This window comes from Dermacentor silvarum, chromosome 7 (assembly GCF_013339745.2).
Source record: "Dermacentor silvarum isolate Dsil-2018 chromosome 7, BIME_Dsil_1.4, whole genome shotgun sequence".
Classification (NCBI taxonomy): Eukaryota; Metazoa; Arthropoda; class Arachnida; order Ixodida; family Ixodidae; genus Dermacentor; species Dermacentor silvarum.
Window position 1 is genome coordinate 114,065,562 of NC_051160.1, and position 15,975 is coordinate 114,081,536.

Genomic DNA, 15,975 nt, shown 5'->3' on the forward strand with positions numbered 1-15,975 from the left:
CTTTGACAGGAAAAGACATTCTCTTCTATGACTCCAAATATTCTAATGAAAATAGCGCACCCCCGCGGAAGTTCCAAACAGCATGTGATACGCAAACATTGTATCTACTGCGGAACTGCAGCACCATGCGATCCGTCGTGTTCTTCACTTTCTATCGTAGCTTCCTGCACCACCGCTATTCAATATGTTCCGAGAAAAGACGGCTAAGCTGGTATTGCGCCTTTAGGGCACAAAGACCGCGAAACATTTAGCGGTCCGCCCCAGCCAAAGACGAAGTGCAGTGTTTTGGGCCATCATGTAGTTTGTTGGTGAAGAACAAACGGATCGCTCCTATTGAAAAAAATGTGAACGAGAATGTACGAGAACTAGTGTACGCGATTATTGCTCCGTAGACTGTGCGAGAAACTCGTTCAGTCTGCGAGAACTCGTTGAGTCTACGAGAACCTCGTACAGTCTACGCAGCAATCATCGCGTACATTTCTCGAACACGTGTACGAGATCGCGTTCTTGTCACTGAACGCGATTCTCGTACATTATGAACGAGTTCGTTTCTACGAGCTGAGTGCGTACAAGATGACGAGCTTGTACAACCTGCGAGAGTATGCACCCTGAAAAGATACGCACCTCATATTCATATTTAGTATAATAATGCAAATACAATTCTTGTAAATACAAGTGTTCATGCATGAACACTTGTGCTGACCTTACTGCAGTGTTGTGTCGCTGTAATGGTTTGTTCAGAAATCTACAGTAAGAGTTATGTTGAGGTGAAAAAAAATGTCAGGGTGAGGTAATGGTTGTACTTGTTAATAAACAAGTACACGTTACACAGGTTCTTGAGCACACCTATTCAAGCTTACATTAATAGTGAAGTCCTCCGATTTTAAGCAAGAGCACGTCACACATCTCGCAAGCGTTGTTTATTGGACCTTGTAATGGTACTTCAATAGACCCAGTCTGTTGACAGAAGACCACTGGAATGTGTTGCTTGAGTGAGAGCTTGCCGCGCACCTGAAAAAGTAAACAAAAGCCAAAGTTTTTTTTTCACACATGCAATAAAATAACACATAGGCCAAAAGCAAGTTTAGCTGACATTCCACAGGTAAGAATGCTTTAGCATTCAGAACATGCGATACTGAACAAACTTTATTAAAAATAAGTGGTTTCCTGCAATGCTTATGACTCCTAAGGAAATGTGCATTATAGTGTAGTAGAATAACCTGTTACATTAGCAGATCACTGAAACAAGTGTTATTACAGTAAAAAAGGCATTATTTGAGTAATAATAATTAGTAGTACTGAAGCAACATAAGTAACATGCATAAAATCTACTTTTAGAGAGCAGCATCAACAGGTCGAGCGAATAAATTACTTGGAAACTGCTATTGTGCCAGCAAAACTAAAATCATGGTGGCGTAGTGGCTTTGGCATTGCACTGCTAAGCCGAATGGCGCAGGATAAAATACCATGCACAACGGCCACATTTTGATGGCAGCAAAGTGCAACAACACCCCCATAAGGTGCATTGGGCACATACCCCTCGGTGTTCAAAGTTAATCCAGAGTTCCCCCACTACAGTGTCCCCCATAATCATATTGTGCAGAAGGACTTGGTGTTAGGCAAGTTGCTGTTTGCTGAACGACATAGCACAAAGGCACAAATACACAGAAGATACACAGACACACGTCACAGGCGCTACTAACAACTTTATTTGAAGCACAGCGAGATACAGTAATGTACTCCTCACAACGCGCAGGCGCACCAGCTAACTTCGGCAGAGCACAGAGGGCGATTATCAGGGCTAACACGATCATTTTGAAGATCTAAAGAAAGCAAGTTCCACATCATGAAAACAATATAGGTCAACTTTCACAAGCACTACTTTTTTTCTTTTATGTAAAATGCTTCCAACAGCTCACGTACTGTTTTATCTTTAGTTCTGCCCAGGATCTTCCCATCATGAAATCTCGCACGACAAGGACAGGCTTTACATTGTGCTCGAAAGATGCGCATTCAAGTATTCGTCGTGTTGTTAGCATGCTCCATGATTCGATCATTGATGCAGCGGCCAGTTTGTCCTACATAGGACTTTCCACAAGACAGTGGGATTTCATAAACCCCTCTGGTAGCACATCGCCAGTAAGGTGTGACGTGTTGTACTTGGCAGCCTACCTTAGATCTGCCAATTATGTGGGGACACAGTTGGGCCAGCATATTGGGAATAGAGAACACTACAAAAGCGGGCACACTGGTGAATGAGGCAGAGCTGGTGAGCCGAGTGGCCCAAGAACGCAAGTTGTACCGTATGTGCATAAGTTGAGCCACAATTTAAAGAAGTGGCGAACAGGCATGGAGTGCCTCTATTGTTCTCTGTTCCCAATAGGCTGGCCCGAACGTGTCCCCGCATAATGGGCAGATCTAAGGTAAGCTGCCAAGTACAACATGTAACACCTACGGGCAAGTGTGGTCCCGGTGTGGTTTATGAAATCCCACTGCCTTGTGGAAAGTCCTATGTAGGACAAACTGGCTGCTGCATCAATGATTGAATGAGGGAGCATGCTAAAAACATGACGACAGTCTTGAATGCGCATCTACCAGCAAAAAGAAAAGCCTGCCCTTGTCATGCGAGATTTTATGATGTGAAGATCCCAGGCAGAAGTAAAGATAAAATTGCATGTAAGCTACTCAAAGCGTTTTACATAAAAAAGTAGTGCTTGTGTAAGGCAGACCACCTCTGTTGTTTTGTACGACGCGGAACTTGCTTTCTTTAGATCTTCAAAATGATTGTGTTAGCACGAATAATCGCTCTCTGTTGTCTTCCCGAAGTGGCTAGTGCGCCTGTGCATTCGGAAGAGTATATATACAGTATCCTGTTGTGTTTCGAATTAAGTTATTAGCAGCACCTGTGACATGTTTTCGTATATCTGTGTATTTGTGCCTTTGCCCTACAATATGTCGTTCAGCAATCATATTGAGGTTTTGACAAATAAAACCCAAAAATTTTATTTAAAGCAAATAGTACTGCATAAGGCCAAATGCTTATATAGAATCATCTGACAGCAGCTACGTTTAACAAAATTTAATACTTTCTAAAACAACAAACTTTCAGATGGTTTGAGCAAAAATCTACTTATGCCAAAATTATTGTCATTAATTTTATATGGCCCATTCCGCCTACTTTCTTTTTAACCAAAATTATATATGCAGTGCAGGTGCTCCCCACACCTAAAGAAATTGTCACCGTTCCTTAAAGTGCGTGGTTTTGTTTCAAATGACAACACAAGTATGCTTTGCGATTGTTAGCCAATGAAATGGTTGTCAAACTCCTTGAAATCACGGACTCCTGGACAGGATAACTAGTCACATTAGGCACCCTTTCATCAGTTTTTGTCCACAAAATCAAGCAAGTAAAACATTACCCTGAGTCTGCAACTGTTAATGCGTTCTGTTTGGTAATGATAATTTTATGGTGATTGAGCCAAGCCAAAAAAGCTCCCTTTCTGGAGCCGAGACAGGTTCCTGAATTACACCATGGAAGGTAAGCTCGTGGGCCCTTCTGCTTCAGAAAGAGCTTACTGCGGGCACGTTACACGATGCAGCTTACTTTCGTCAGTGTTGGGTGAAGTGCCAGTGTTGAAGTTGTCTTTTGCGCAGAATGGCAGTTTCAGGTTTAGTGGGCTTGTAGGAAGACAAGCTCAAGATAAGTTCCTGGTTTGAACAGGCTGTTTTGGTTATAATACATCAAGCTTTCTTGTGACTGCCCGCACAGGTGGTCCGTTAGTCTCGCTGTGAAGTTGACATTCAGCTGTATGTCCCAGAAGACCCGAATAATGGTCTGCTCTAGTTCACACGCTCTTGATTTTCTGCCAGCACTCTTGAACTCTTGCTGCCAGTAATTTCTTCCCAGCTCGCCGAATTATCTCGAGGCCCCACGCTGACACTACCGATGCTTTCAAGTGTAGACTTTTCAGGATAAGGTTCTTTGCAGGAAGGTGGCACTTACAGATTTCTATTCTGGACGCGGAGTGAGACGAACCAGTAAGTCTTGGTAACAATGTTTTGTACATAAGTTCTGTAGAAGGTATTATCAAGGGTTCGACGAAAATTCATTTAGCCAGGTAACGACTATGAAGTTGTGGTGAATGACCAAGTGCTTATCATCGTGTTAGTGACGACACAATTTTTCGTAAAACGTTTAACTCCAACAGGACTACACACAAGATGTACCAAGACTTGCCGGTTCATTTCACTCAGGTCTTGAATAGCCACCTGTAAGTGCCACCTTTTTTAAACCACCTTGCAAAGCCAGGAGTCTTATCCTGAAAAGTCTTCAATTGAAGACATCAGTAGTGTCAGTGTGGGGCCTCAGGATAATTCAGCAAGCCGAGAAGAAATTGCTAACAGTACAAGTAAAAGTATGCCAACAGATAATGAAGGGCTTGGAAGCCGATGTATTCTTCGCAAAGTGTCAACTACAGGGTCATGTTCACGAGTTCCCGGATGCGTAACTCCATGCCAACTTCATGCCGACGCTAAGGAAACACCAGGGCAGGCAGTTGCAAGAAAAGAAATCAGTGCTCTAAGAAAAATGCGGCCACTCAAACCATGAAAGTAATGTTTAACTTGTCTTCTTACAACTACACTGAACCTAAACATGCTGTTTTGGGCAAGGGAACAAACATCAACACTGGTGCCTTGCCTGACTCTATGAGAGTCATCTGCGCCATGAATGGTGCCGTTAGTGCACTTCCTTCCGAAGATGAGGCCCGCACCCCCCTGCACCGTCAGTGTGCTGTACAAATTTCAGAAGCACATCCCACAAGCTTGTCTGCCTAGCAAAGAAGCTGTGTGGGGCTCCAAAACCCATAGAACCAACGAACACAAACCCCAAACCTCGTCCCTTCAACTCTCGCTTTATATTGCTGTGCAAGCAGTAAAATTGGATAATGTTAGTAGTGTTCTGTCCTGTCACCTCCTTGCCTTTCCTATGAATTTTATGCTAAATAAGGCTTTTTCTTGGTGAAAGAGTGCTAGTTTAAGGCATAAACCAGCTCCATGGCAGTTTGCAATTAAGGAATGTAAACATTTGCTGAAAATAGGTCCATGAAGAATATTTCAAAAAGAGCACTTTAAAAAACACACACGTGTATCTATCACCAAGGCCAACCCTTGTGTCTTCTATCTCAACATATTTCTCAAAACTGATATCCAGGTGCAAGCTCTCCATATCATATTACCTTGTCAATGATGAAGCAAAGCACGCTGGTGCCTGGATGTTGGGGGACCAACTCAGGCGTGGAGATCAGCACTGATCAGCAACACAGCACAGTCTGCTTACACTTTCTCTGCAGGCCCAGCCATACCTGCATAATACAAGTGGGCTTAGTGTCACGTGAGTATAATATAAAAAGTGACACCATGAACAAATCAATCCTTGTTCAGTATACATATGAAAAAATGTAGATATTCTCCATATAGCAAGCTTCACTTTGAGTAACAAATCCTGCACTATAAGAAAAATATGATGCATGAGCCATCTATGCAAGAAAATTAATTGAAGATCCCTTTTTTTTGCCTCCCTCCTCCTCCTTGTGTATAGGTGGCAGTCAGGTTAAGTAAAGTAGGCCAGAAAGCCACATAGTGTAAGCAAAGGTGGTCACTTGGTGGGCCAATTCTGATACCATAGCACGACATGCATTCTGCAGGCACTGCAATGTTATAGCACCCATAAGCCTAGCAGCATTACCCAATAGGGCTAACCAATAAGTGTCCTCAGCAGCATAACTCAGCATGTCTACCAGGAGGCTTTCATTACACTTTGACAACTATCCTCCTACGGCTTGAGCCCAATTTTTGTCAACAGAAGACAAGCTTCTGCATCTGCACAAGGGCACTTTAAACAGTACCACAATAGCTTCCTACCTAATCCCACCTTTAAAATGACATTGGTAAGTTCAGTACCATGTGTAGAACCAATCAAATTGTTCTGCAATCAAGTAAGCATCCCCTTTTCATACACGCAAATATCAGCAACACTACTACTGCCATATGGACATTTTGTAGACAAAAACACCAAGCGCAAGAGCTGAAGCTTGGGCAAGTTGGTAACAGTTCATTTTGATGGTGTTCATGGCACACACATGCCAAAAGAATAAGCGACAGGCCGACAGTGAAAAATAACTGTCCTCTTTCACACTCTGTGTGTCCCTTATCTCCTTAGAAAGTGTGCACTGTGAATAGCATGGAAAGGAACATAAGAGATCAGATAATGCTACAATAGATAAAAGAAAACATGATCTCCGATGCAACACGTCTTTAAGCAACTTAATTTTCAACCAACATCCTAAGCCTGCCGCGCTTAAAAAACTCACTGAAGTTGCTGTGTAAGACAACAGCTTGCTTTTACAAAAAATAGAGTTAAACTTATTCTATTATTTTTGCAAACTGGTGCTTCAGTACTGTGAAAAGGTGGTATTATTGAAAACCAACTTAATTTTTGTGTAATAAAAACCTAGTCAGCTACAGAGATCAGGCTTGATATAAATCTGCCGGTGAACACGGTAAATCAATATTTCCATGACTGTTGAGGTAAAAAGGATCGTTGACAAATTCCCAACACACTATGCATGTTTTGGAGAAGACAGTGCTTTTCTACTGCAAGCATTTAACAGAGCCCCAGTGAATACAGTCTTATATAACTTATTGCAGGACATTTCAGATCCTCTTTATGGCTTCTTAGGGACTTGGGTAATGAAGAGTAAGTACAGTGACATCTCTGAGCACCTCGAAGACAATACTGGTGATTACATGGCAACACAACTGCTGACATGCAAGATAACTTTCGGGCAGTGTTGTCTCATGCCACATCAATCAGACAAAACTTTAAAGGGACACTTAAGGGAAAAATAATTATTTGAGATGCATTATTGAATTACTCTTCCGCAAACCCATAAAGACTGCAGTTATCCAAAAGTAGAGGCTTGATAAGCTAGAAAATACACAAGAACGATGTACAGGTGGTGAAACCACAATAAAGTTCCCACACCTGCTGGCTGTCTGCTAAGGCCTAGTTAATTTGTTTTTGGCAAAAACTGACTATATTGCATTCTAAAAGAGGCAAGAACTGAACTTAGCAATTTTGGAGCAAGTGTACTGAACCGCAACAGCCAAAATATACGAAAATACTCTGGAATGCATGATGTCCTCCAACGTATGATGTTTCGCCACAAAATTTGGCAGGAAATGCCACTTTAACCTTGATTTTCTTTTTGCAATAAATAACCTCTCATCACAAAACTAACACAAAAAGAAAGAATACATGATGCGTCTAAACTGTCTCCAAACAAAAAAATGTGTCCGGAGTCATTTTGTACACATTCAAACCACTTATTTTTGGCCTTGCTTAAAGTGCCTTTGTGTGTCATGCAACATGAAACTGAAAAACAGGATTCACTGTAAAGGGAGAAATAAATGGGGCTCGCCTAGCGTGACGTATCTGCACAGGCTTAAGAGAAGTGTGACTCCATGGTCAAATTGAAAAAATAAAAATAAAATCACACTTTGGGCGGGTCTCAGGTTATAGCACTACTCAAAATCTTGACAAGTGCTTATTCAGTCTGTACTTATCCCAAAAGCTTGGTAATGACATACGCCCCTTTTGCACTAATGGTGTCTGCGCCAAAGGGGCTAAGGCTAAATGTTAGGTAGCCACACACATTTTAACAGTGAAATTCAAGTGCATTATGACTTTTGTCTGCCACTTTTAATAACATGTAACGGTCGATATAGCACATTGTGATCTAATTACTGTAGGTGAGCATGGCCTGAGCACGGCGTGCCTAAACACTTTTGTTAGGTGAGAAAGTATTGTTTCTGGTACTCTTTCGGGAAGCAGCCTATGCCTTATTCAGAACAAAAACCTTGTTTCCCTGAGAATGTCAGACAATCGCATATTTCAAATTGACCATTTGAAATGCACACAAAGTACAGCATGGTTTTGGGGGTCCCACTAACTATTGAAACACACATCATCCAAGTTCAGCAGTCAACATCATAACTAAGCTTGTAGAAGTGCATATTAGCAAGTTGACAATAATAAGGAGAAGGTGAGAGAGATGGTCCCAACTATAAGAGAAGCAATAGCAGAGTTCAAGCTCCCTCCCATGTCAAATGTGGAAGGGCAAAGCATACCCAGCTTTCGGTTACACTCTCACCTGCGACCACTGCACCAGGCTGACTGACATGCGTAACCAGCAGTTTGTGATACCACATTATCAAACCTGCAATTTATGGGACATCAGAGATCAGCTTCAAGCTTGATGCTATGCTGCTCTAGGGATGTATTATGAACTGACTACATTTAAATGTTATGCTTCATGGTTTGTTGCAAGCTTCAGGAATTTACTTATTCATTTATAAACATACCTCATAGGCTCCAGCTGGAGTACTGCATAAGGTGGTAGGTAGAACATTGTGGCCAAATAAAGAACATACAATAAAACAAGTAAAAAAAATAAATACTCTTTCACACTGTGGTTTCTTATCTGGCAGCTAGCTTATAAAAGTGAACAGAAGTGTGTTCATGCTGGTAGTGCTTTAGAAGAATAAATAATAAGAGGTTAAACAGAAAATTCAAACACTTTCAAGCCACCTTTCATGGTTTTTTCTTGCAACGTCCCTTTAGGAATGGGAATCAATGAACAGCCCCCCCCCCCTCAAAAAAAAGAGAAAAAAAAGTGTAATACATGATTTTTGACTACTTAGAGAAATAAACCTAGGAACGCAGAATCTGTGCAGGCATGTATGTAAGGAATTAAGTGCAGTAATATATGCAATAACTTGCAATGCCATTCTGCTTTCGTCGGGCAACTCATAACAAGACATAAAAGGATATGTGTGCCTCAAAACACAGTTCCTAAAAAAAATACGTCACTATACAGTCAGTAAGTAGCATATCATGCATATCTACTCAAGCGCCCAATTATACTTGACTCAGAGGAGGCTACTTAGGTATATTGATTAAACTGAAGGTAGGCGATATTTTAAAATATACAGTTCAAGTAGTACTCGAATATTATGTCGAAACTGGAAGTTATGAATATGGCATCTAAAGCAAAAGTGTTGTACGTTATGCCAAACCTGCCAGCCTGTGAACTTTATATTTTGCAAAAATCCTAGACACAATGCTGTGTTGGAAAGTCAGCATGTATTTTCTTAAAGTTTTCTCTCAGCGCCTACATTGTTCAATAGAGACACATTATTAACCATTAACTTGGAACAGCAGAAACTGACAACATTGTTTTTAGACCAGTGTGCTTTTTTCAGTGCTTTTGCTGTTGCCGATTTAGCCGGCTTTACGAACTTATCTCAATAAGCTCGTCTAATACGGGTGTCATACAGTGCACTTGTCATATCGATCAAGCCCAATCCGGATCGAATTTCTCACTTGTGATTAGCTCTTTTGTGCAAGCTGCGCGAGGAAGCCAATTGCAGTAGCTAATTTTGATCTGAATCGGGCTTGGTAGGAAGTGCCCCTCTGGTATACTCGTTAGGGATTTTGCATTGCTAATAAAGCAGCACAAGTGCCATCACAATTTATTGTTTTAGATGCAATTTTGTAATCTCATACCACCCCATTTTTCAAGATTCTTACAACATATTCCCAATAGAATTTCATTCTCATAACTCAATGCAACAATAGTAAAATTGTAGAACGAGTCCAAATTCGTAAATCTCACCAAAAGATTCAGGACCGATGGCACGTACGAATTATACCAACAGAACCTAGAACTCATAAGTGGCAGTGACTGTTTTGTACACACCTTGTCAAAGCAAGCAGATCAGATTCCTTGTCGGGCTGCTCAGACTGCATTTTGCCACAGGCTCCCATGTGGTGCAGAGATTGCATCCGTCTCACGAAATCGTGACATCCCTAAACAATAAGAAATGTTCAGTTTATTGCAATTACTGCTGAAACTGCAAACTTGTGATTTAACAACACCGCGTTAAATTGTGAAAAGACCTCAGCCAGCTACATGGTTGTGCAAATATCTCATTCTGACATCACGGGCAGTTATTTAACCTGTCAAATGGACGAAGACATACAGAACACTCAACACAAGAAACACAGGTTGTCTTGACAATATATAAGCAGAAAAATTTGCATACAAGCTAAAATGTGCTCGTGAGTCAGACAGAGCAATCCGGTGCCGTCTCGCGCAGATGTTAGCTGTGAAGACAACACGTCAACTTACTTCACCACATATACCATTTCTTGCTGAGAAATTACGTACAGAAGCAGTGACATTCGCGGCATCAATTTTTGTGCCCGTTCAGACTAAACAATACTCGGCGCTAGTGTATTTCGTAACAGAAAGCAAAGAAACAATATATGAGCTCTTGGCAACATCCTATACTTGTCTGAGGGTAATTTTCATAAAACGCTTTGCTAAATGTGTACTACGGCATTAATAACAAACATTAGGAAATCACTTTTATAATTTATGTCGCTGTACTAATCATCTTGTGCTCCGCCTAACAAGGCACACTACACGAACTATAAAAATGCGCCAAGCGCCGGACTTACCTTTCGAGACATACTCGGCAAACGCTCCTTCGTGTCAGGTCCGGCGGCATCGACTGCACGAACTGTCCTTCCGGCATAAACACTGTTAAATTGCGGATGAACGTAATAGTACAATTTCCAACACATTCTTCCGTGCACTGTGAACCGCTGCGAGATCGGCGAGAGTACCAGAGGCTGCTAATGAGCCGGGAACAAAGAGCACGAATGGACCGAACTACGATAACCAACAACGCCGCACCGCACGAGAGATACAGCTAGCTAGCAGCGTTGCACAGGCCCAGGGGCTTAGCGATCGCTGATGCGCACAAAAAAGAGCACATTTTCTCTCGGCAAAGCGTAAATATGATTAAACTACCACATCGACCGTCCGCAAGGAAAATATTCATGCTGCGCTCACATACCGACAGCCCAACGTTTCTAGACTGGTAACATTTTGACAGCCGAACACGGGAAAATGATGTCATTTCGTCAAGAGGCACCGGAAGCTTTGCAAGAGCCGGATAAACGTCATGGCGGCCATATTGTTTACATCGTCGTCTACCGTTTTGTTGTCTCAGGCAACGTTGGTCTCTGGCTCCTCGGCACCACTGTATCGGCACTGTGCTCCATGGTAATCGTGATCGCATCGATGGTGGCGGCTGGTATTCACATGTTATGCGAGTGATGCGGCGTGTTTCAACAACGTTTCTTTCAACATCGAGGACAGCAACCTGCGGAGCAGCCGTATCAACCGGTCAGGGCCGTTAAATCGCAGCATATCGTGGTTTGGTTTGTACGTACGAGGTGTTGGTGTTTTATGCGGCGGTATCGACCACGCATTTGGTGTCGAGTGGCGTCGTCGACGCACTTTGTTCTGGCTTGTGTGCCGTTTTGCGGATGTGTATAGTTCATGAAGAGTGCCGTCTGTGCATCGGACGCTGCTGCCACGCCGGCTCGATTTGCCAACGCGCGAGAACGTCCGCACTGTCTGTCGCGAGTGCTTTCGGACACTGCTTGTGTTCTGTGTGTGTGTGTGTGTGTGTGTGTGTGTGTGTGTGTGTGTGTGTGTGTGTGTGTGTGTGTGTGTGTGTGTGTGTGTGTGTGTGTGTGTGTGTGTGTGTGTGTGTGTGTGTGTGTGTGTGTGTGTGTGTGTGTGTGTGTGTGTGTGTGTGTGTGTGTGTGTGTGTGTGTGTGTGTGTGTGTGTGTGTGTGTGTGTGTGTGTGTGTGTGTGTGTGTGTGTGTGCGCGCGCGCGTGCGTGTGTGCGCGCGCGTGCGTGTGTCTGATATGCGTCGTTATTGTGTCAGCGATTTGCAAAAGTGTTTTTTAGTTTGTTTCCGGCGTGCGCGAACGCCAGGATATGCTGCATGTTCGTCATTTAACGACCCTGGTTGAATGTAGGGACATTGACATTTTGGTCGTTTCGAGGTCAGCTTTTAACGAATCGCAAAGCGTTGCCTTGCTCTGAACCATCACTGCACGAACTACTTAGTTATTTCTCCGTTAATTTCAAATTCAGTTTTGTGTAGTATATACACAGATAATGCTCCGTTGCCACGCTAAACTCGTATTTGCCGCTGTTGCGCGACAAATACGAGGTTTTTTTACTACGTCAAGCTCTCTCAGCATACAGTGCACAAGTTGTGAAAGACTTAGTGCAAATAACTTTTCAAGCAGCAATTGGGCAAAATGTGCTGATCGTATGACAGCATTAGTGATTGATGGTTATGTAATTTCGTTATTTTTTTCTGTCAAAGTGCGATAGATTTTGGCTGCTATTTTGGCTATTTATTCACCAATTTATTTACACTGAGTTTGTGGTTCTTTTTATTTTTTACATGTGGGCATGCATGGCCAGTTTATGCCTGCCTACAGTTTGGCATAAACAGGCACTAACAACCTCTTAAAATCTGGGCAATAAAAAGTGACTAGCAGATTTGATAGTCTTGTGGGGGCTGTGACATAATTACGAACGCGAACAAGACTAATGGAAAAAAGGTGGGATACGAGAGAGGGCTCTGTCCTGTCCCACCTTTTTTCCCGTTGTGCGCACTAGTCACAGCAACTGCATCAACACCAACTAACCCAACTTTCTTCGTGAATTACTCGTCCTATGGGGGGGGGGGGGGGGGGGGGGCACACTTAGCTGTTTGGAAAATGTGCAGCTTGAAATTTCTGCATTGCTACCTCTGACTGACAGCTCTGATGCAAGCAATATGATCAGGCTGTGACAAAGCGCGTGCATCTTCTGTTACTGATCAAACCGCATGCAATAAAATCATTTGCCAACTTGTCCGTGTTGGATGTGTTTTCAGTGAGCTATAATCGCATTGCCAGCTTCTTTTATTCTGCATAAAAACAAACCTATAGCATTTTTTTCCGAAACTGTGAAGGTACTCAACCCTATATTGCATTAAAAGCTTCGGGTGATCCACTCTGAACAAGGGACGTACTCTCAGACGACAGCTTTTGGCTATATCACTGTCAGTGCGCGCTTATTGGCTGGTTGAGCAATGTGTCACACGAAGGCACAGGAGTATTGTCGTAAGTGATTATCCGAGAATATGTCCCCAAGTGAAAATCATTGCATCATTAAGACTGTCATGAGCTTTGATGTAGATGTGTGTGACCATTATATAAAATTGCAGAAATTCAACACTGGCGCTTTTATTCATTCTGCAGTTTATGCTGCTATATGTGGCACAATGGTTCGACGTCGTCATACAGCACATTGATTATGTCCTTGCATGTGCTACAAACGATTCATCATAAAATCTTGCTGTCATTCACGAGCTTTTGTATACACTACGACTTAGGTGGATGCACTTTGTATGCAATTCGTAGTCATCGGCCAAGATCTCGTTGCTTACATGACTACAGTGCGTACACATCACACGCTATCTCGCACACCTCGTACAGAAGCTCGTTAGGCTGGCGCAGCACATCGCACACATCTCGCACATGCGTACATCTCGCACATGCATTCGCGTAGCACCTCGCATAGATCTCGCACACTTTGTGAAGTCTACGCAGCTCATGCGTACAGATCTCGCACATTTTCTACGATATCTCGTTGAATGTGCGTAGCACATCGCACACTTCTCGTCAAATCTGTGCGATATGCATACATCTCGCACATTTCTCGCACAATTCGCGTACAAATTTTTCAATAGGGTACTCTAGCTCATGAGGGCGAAATACAGATATTAGCCATGTGTAAGCTGTACAAATGCTTTTGAATATACTGCGCGATATGTATTTAATGTAATTATGTATGTATGTATGATATGTAATATGTAATTAAGCTGCACTCAAGTATGTGAAAACATTTGTGTGACATTCGGGCAAACCGCCGACACGGCCACCCGCGGCCGAATTCAAGGTGCACTTGAACTACGTATTGAATTTCAATCAATCAATCATTTTATTTCAGCATCAATGAAAATCAATGACTCTTGGTGGGTACAGACAAAAAGCCACTAATCAGGCTTGACAGGGTCTGTACCCTCGCGCAAACAAGGCACATGATTATATAGTACAGAAGTACAAACGAACAAATCTGGATATTATACAGAAGATATGTGTTTTCACTCAACGGTCATAAATGCGCTAGTAAGGTCGCAAATGCATTTTGCGCTATTTTGTACGTTACGGCCGGAACTGCACAGACTGCTTATACCAGCACGCAGCTATACGTCGAGATTGGAAGGACCGCTGGAGAAACAACACAAAGCGTACAAGAACGTAATGCGGCACGCGACCGGCTACAATAGTGCCGGCCCGTGTCTCTCCTTGGCAATGGCGGTCGAAAACCATCGCCGACTCACTGTATCACAAGGTTGTCGGCCTTGTGCAACTCCCTATAAACAGAATGAGCTGGCCTGGCATATTAAGCGCGCCCCTGGAGCCCTGGGCACATTGCTTACCTCACTAACCATTGCTTTATGAAAGCTTCTCCGATCATCTTCCCTCGTTTTCTTTTTTTTGTCTTTTTTTATTTGTGAGGACATCAGCAGCGACAGTATAATTCGCTCGGTATGCGATGGGGGTAGGGCGGCGTTCTACCGTACGGACATCTTGAACACAAGATTGTGGTTGCTCAGCATCCGAGTGGTCTACGAAGAGCACTGCTTCATTGTTACTGATACTTGAAAAAGGCGCTCCCTGGTGGGCCAATGTAAAGCTGTCAAAAAATTATCTGTAGGTAATTTCCGGCATTAACGTTCAATGTGGCCGTCGCAATCGGGACATACCACAACCGGTTAAATTCGTTGGCCAACATTTACTTGAGCATTAACGTGAGAAACCAAACAGTGAGCGCCCGGTTTTTCCTGTTTGAACATGCGCATCCACGAGGCTGCTGTATGGCACAATATCGGGCATTCTACTGCAGTTCCCGCCAAATTCGGACCCTAGCTGAAAACTGTCTATGGACTTCCAAACACAGGCTCTTCTGCGGCTCGAATTGTCGCTTCTGCTCCCGCAGATCTAACCACGTCTCTTGTGGAGTTGCACCGACTGCGCTTATCAAGGCGTCGGTAAATGTCAAAAGCGGGGCAAAAAAACCCAAACGGCCCGCCTGACTAACACCTATGCATGCATGTTCTACACCATAGGTCCCTGTCCGACTTTTATCGAATGAACATAACGAACTATACATGTACTTTCGAGTGCAAAAAAAATACGAAAATGAAGCGCATGCTGGAAGGATAACTGCAGGATACGGTGCGCGCCGTCGCCCAGTCATCCTTGTCCACATGCGCACGCATGCGATTATCACGAAGAGTGCGGGACTTCACGCCATGCTTTGTTATGTTGCCTATAATACAGGGTGTTTCAGCGAACACTTTCAAAAATTCTTAAAGGTTGCCTGTGGCAGATAGCCCAATTCTAGTTAATGAGCTAGTCTACTCGAAGAGGCGCACATTACTTGCACAAAAAATTGAAAAACATAATCGACTAATTAACAAATATTCACTATTAAGTTGTTACCTAATTACCTGATGGCCCATATTGCAATTTAGAAATTGTAGCCGTGGAGTTAGTTCGCAAGGCGGATCCACTTGAAATTAGTTCTCAGGTTGACACCAGTTTCGAGACATTAATTGCCGAACTTTGCGGAGAAATGCATTGGCGTTCCAGTTAATTTTGTGCTTCAATGCATAAAGCGACGTTTTCTTAAGAAACTAACTGGAACGCCAATGCATTTCTCCGCAAAGTTCGAGAATTAATATCTAGAAACTGGTGTCATCCGGAGAATTCGCTCCAAGTGATCCACCTTGCCAACTCCACGGCTACAATTTGTAAATTGCAATATGGGCCATCAGGTAATTTGTTAAAAGCTTAATTAGTGCATTTTTGTTAATTAGTCGATTATGAATTTCAATTTATTGTGCAAGTAATGTCCGCCTC

General features: G+C 42.9%; 1 long non-coding RNA gene across 1 annotated transcript; it reads right to left on the reverse strand.

Moving 5' to 3' along the window:
• Positions 1-865: 865 nt before the first annotated feature.
• Positions 866-11,035, reverse strand: LOC125946931 (uncharacterized). Its single transcript, XR_007468003.1, has 4 exons — positions 10,586-11,035; positions 9,822-9,931; positions 5,238-5,363; positions 866-1,011 (listed from the first exon to the last, which is right to left on the reverse strand). It is a non-coding gene; the product is annotated as an uncharacterized LOC125946931 (long non-coding RNA).
• Between the last annotated feature and the right edge of the window lie 4,940 nt (positions 11,036-15,975).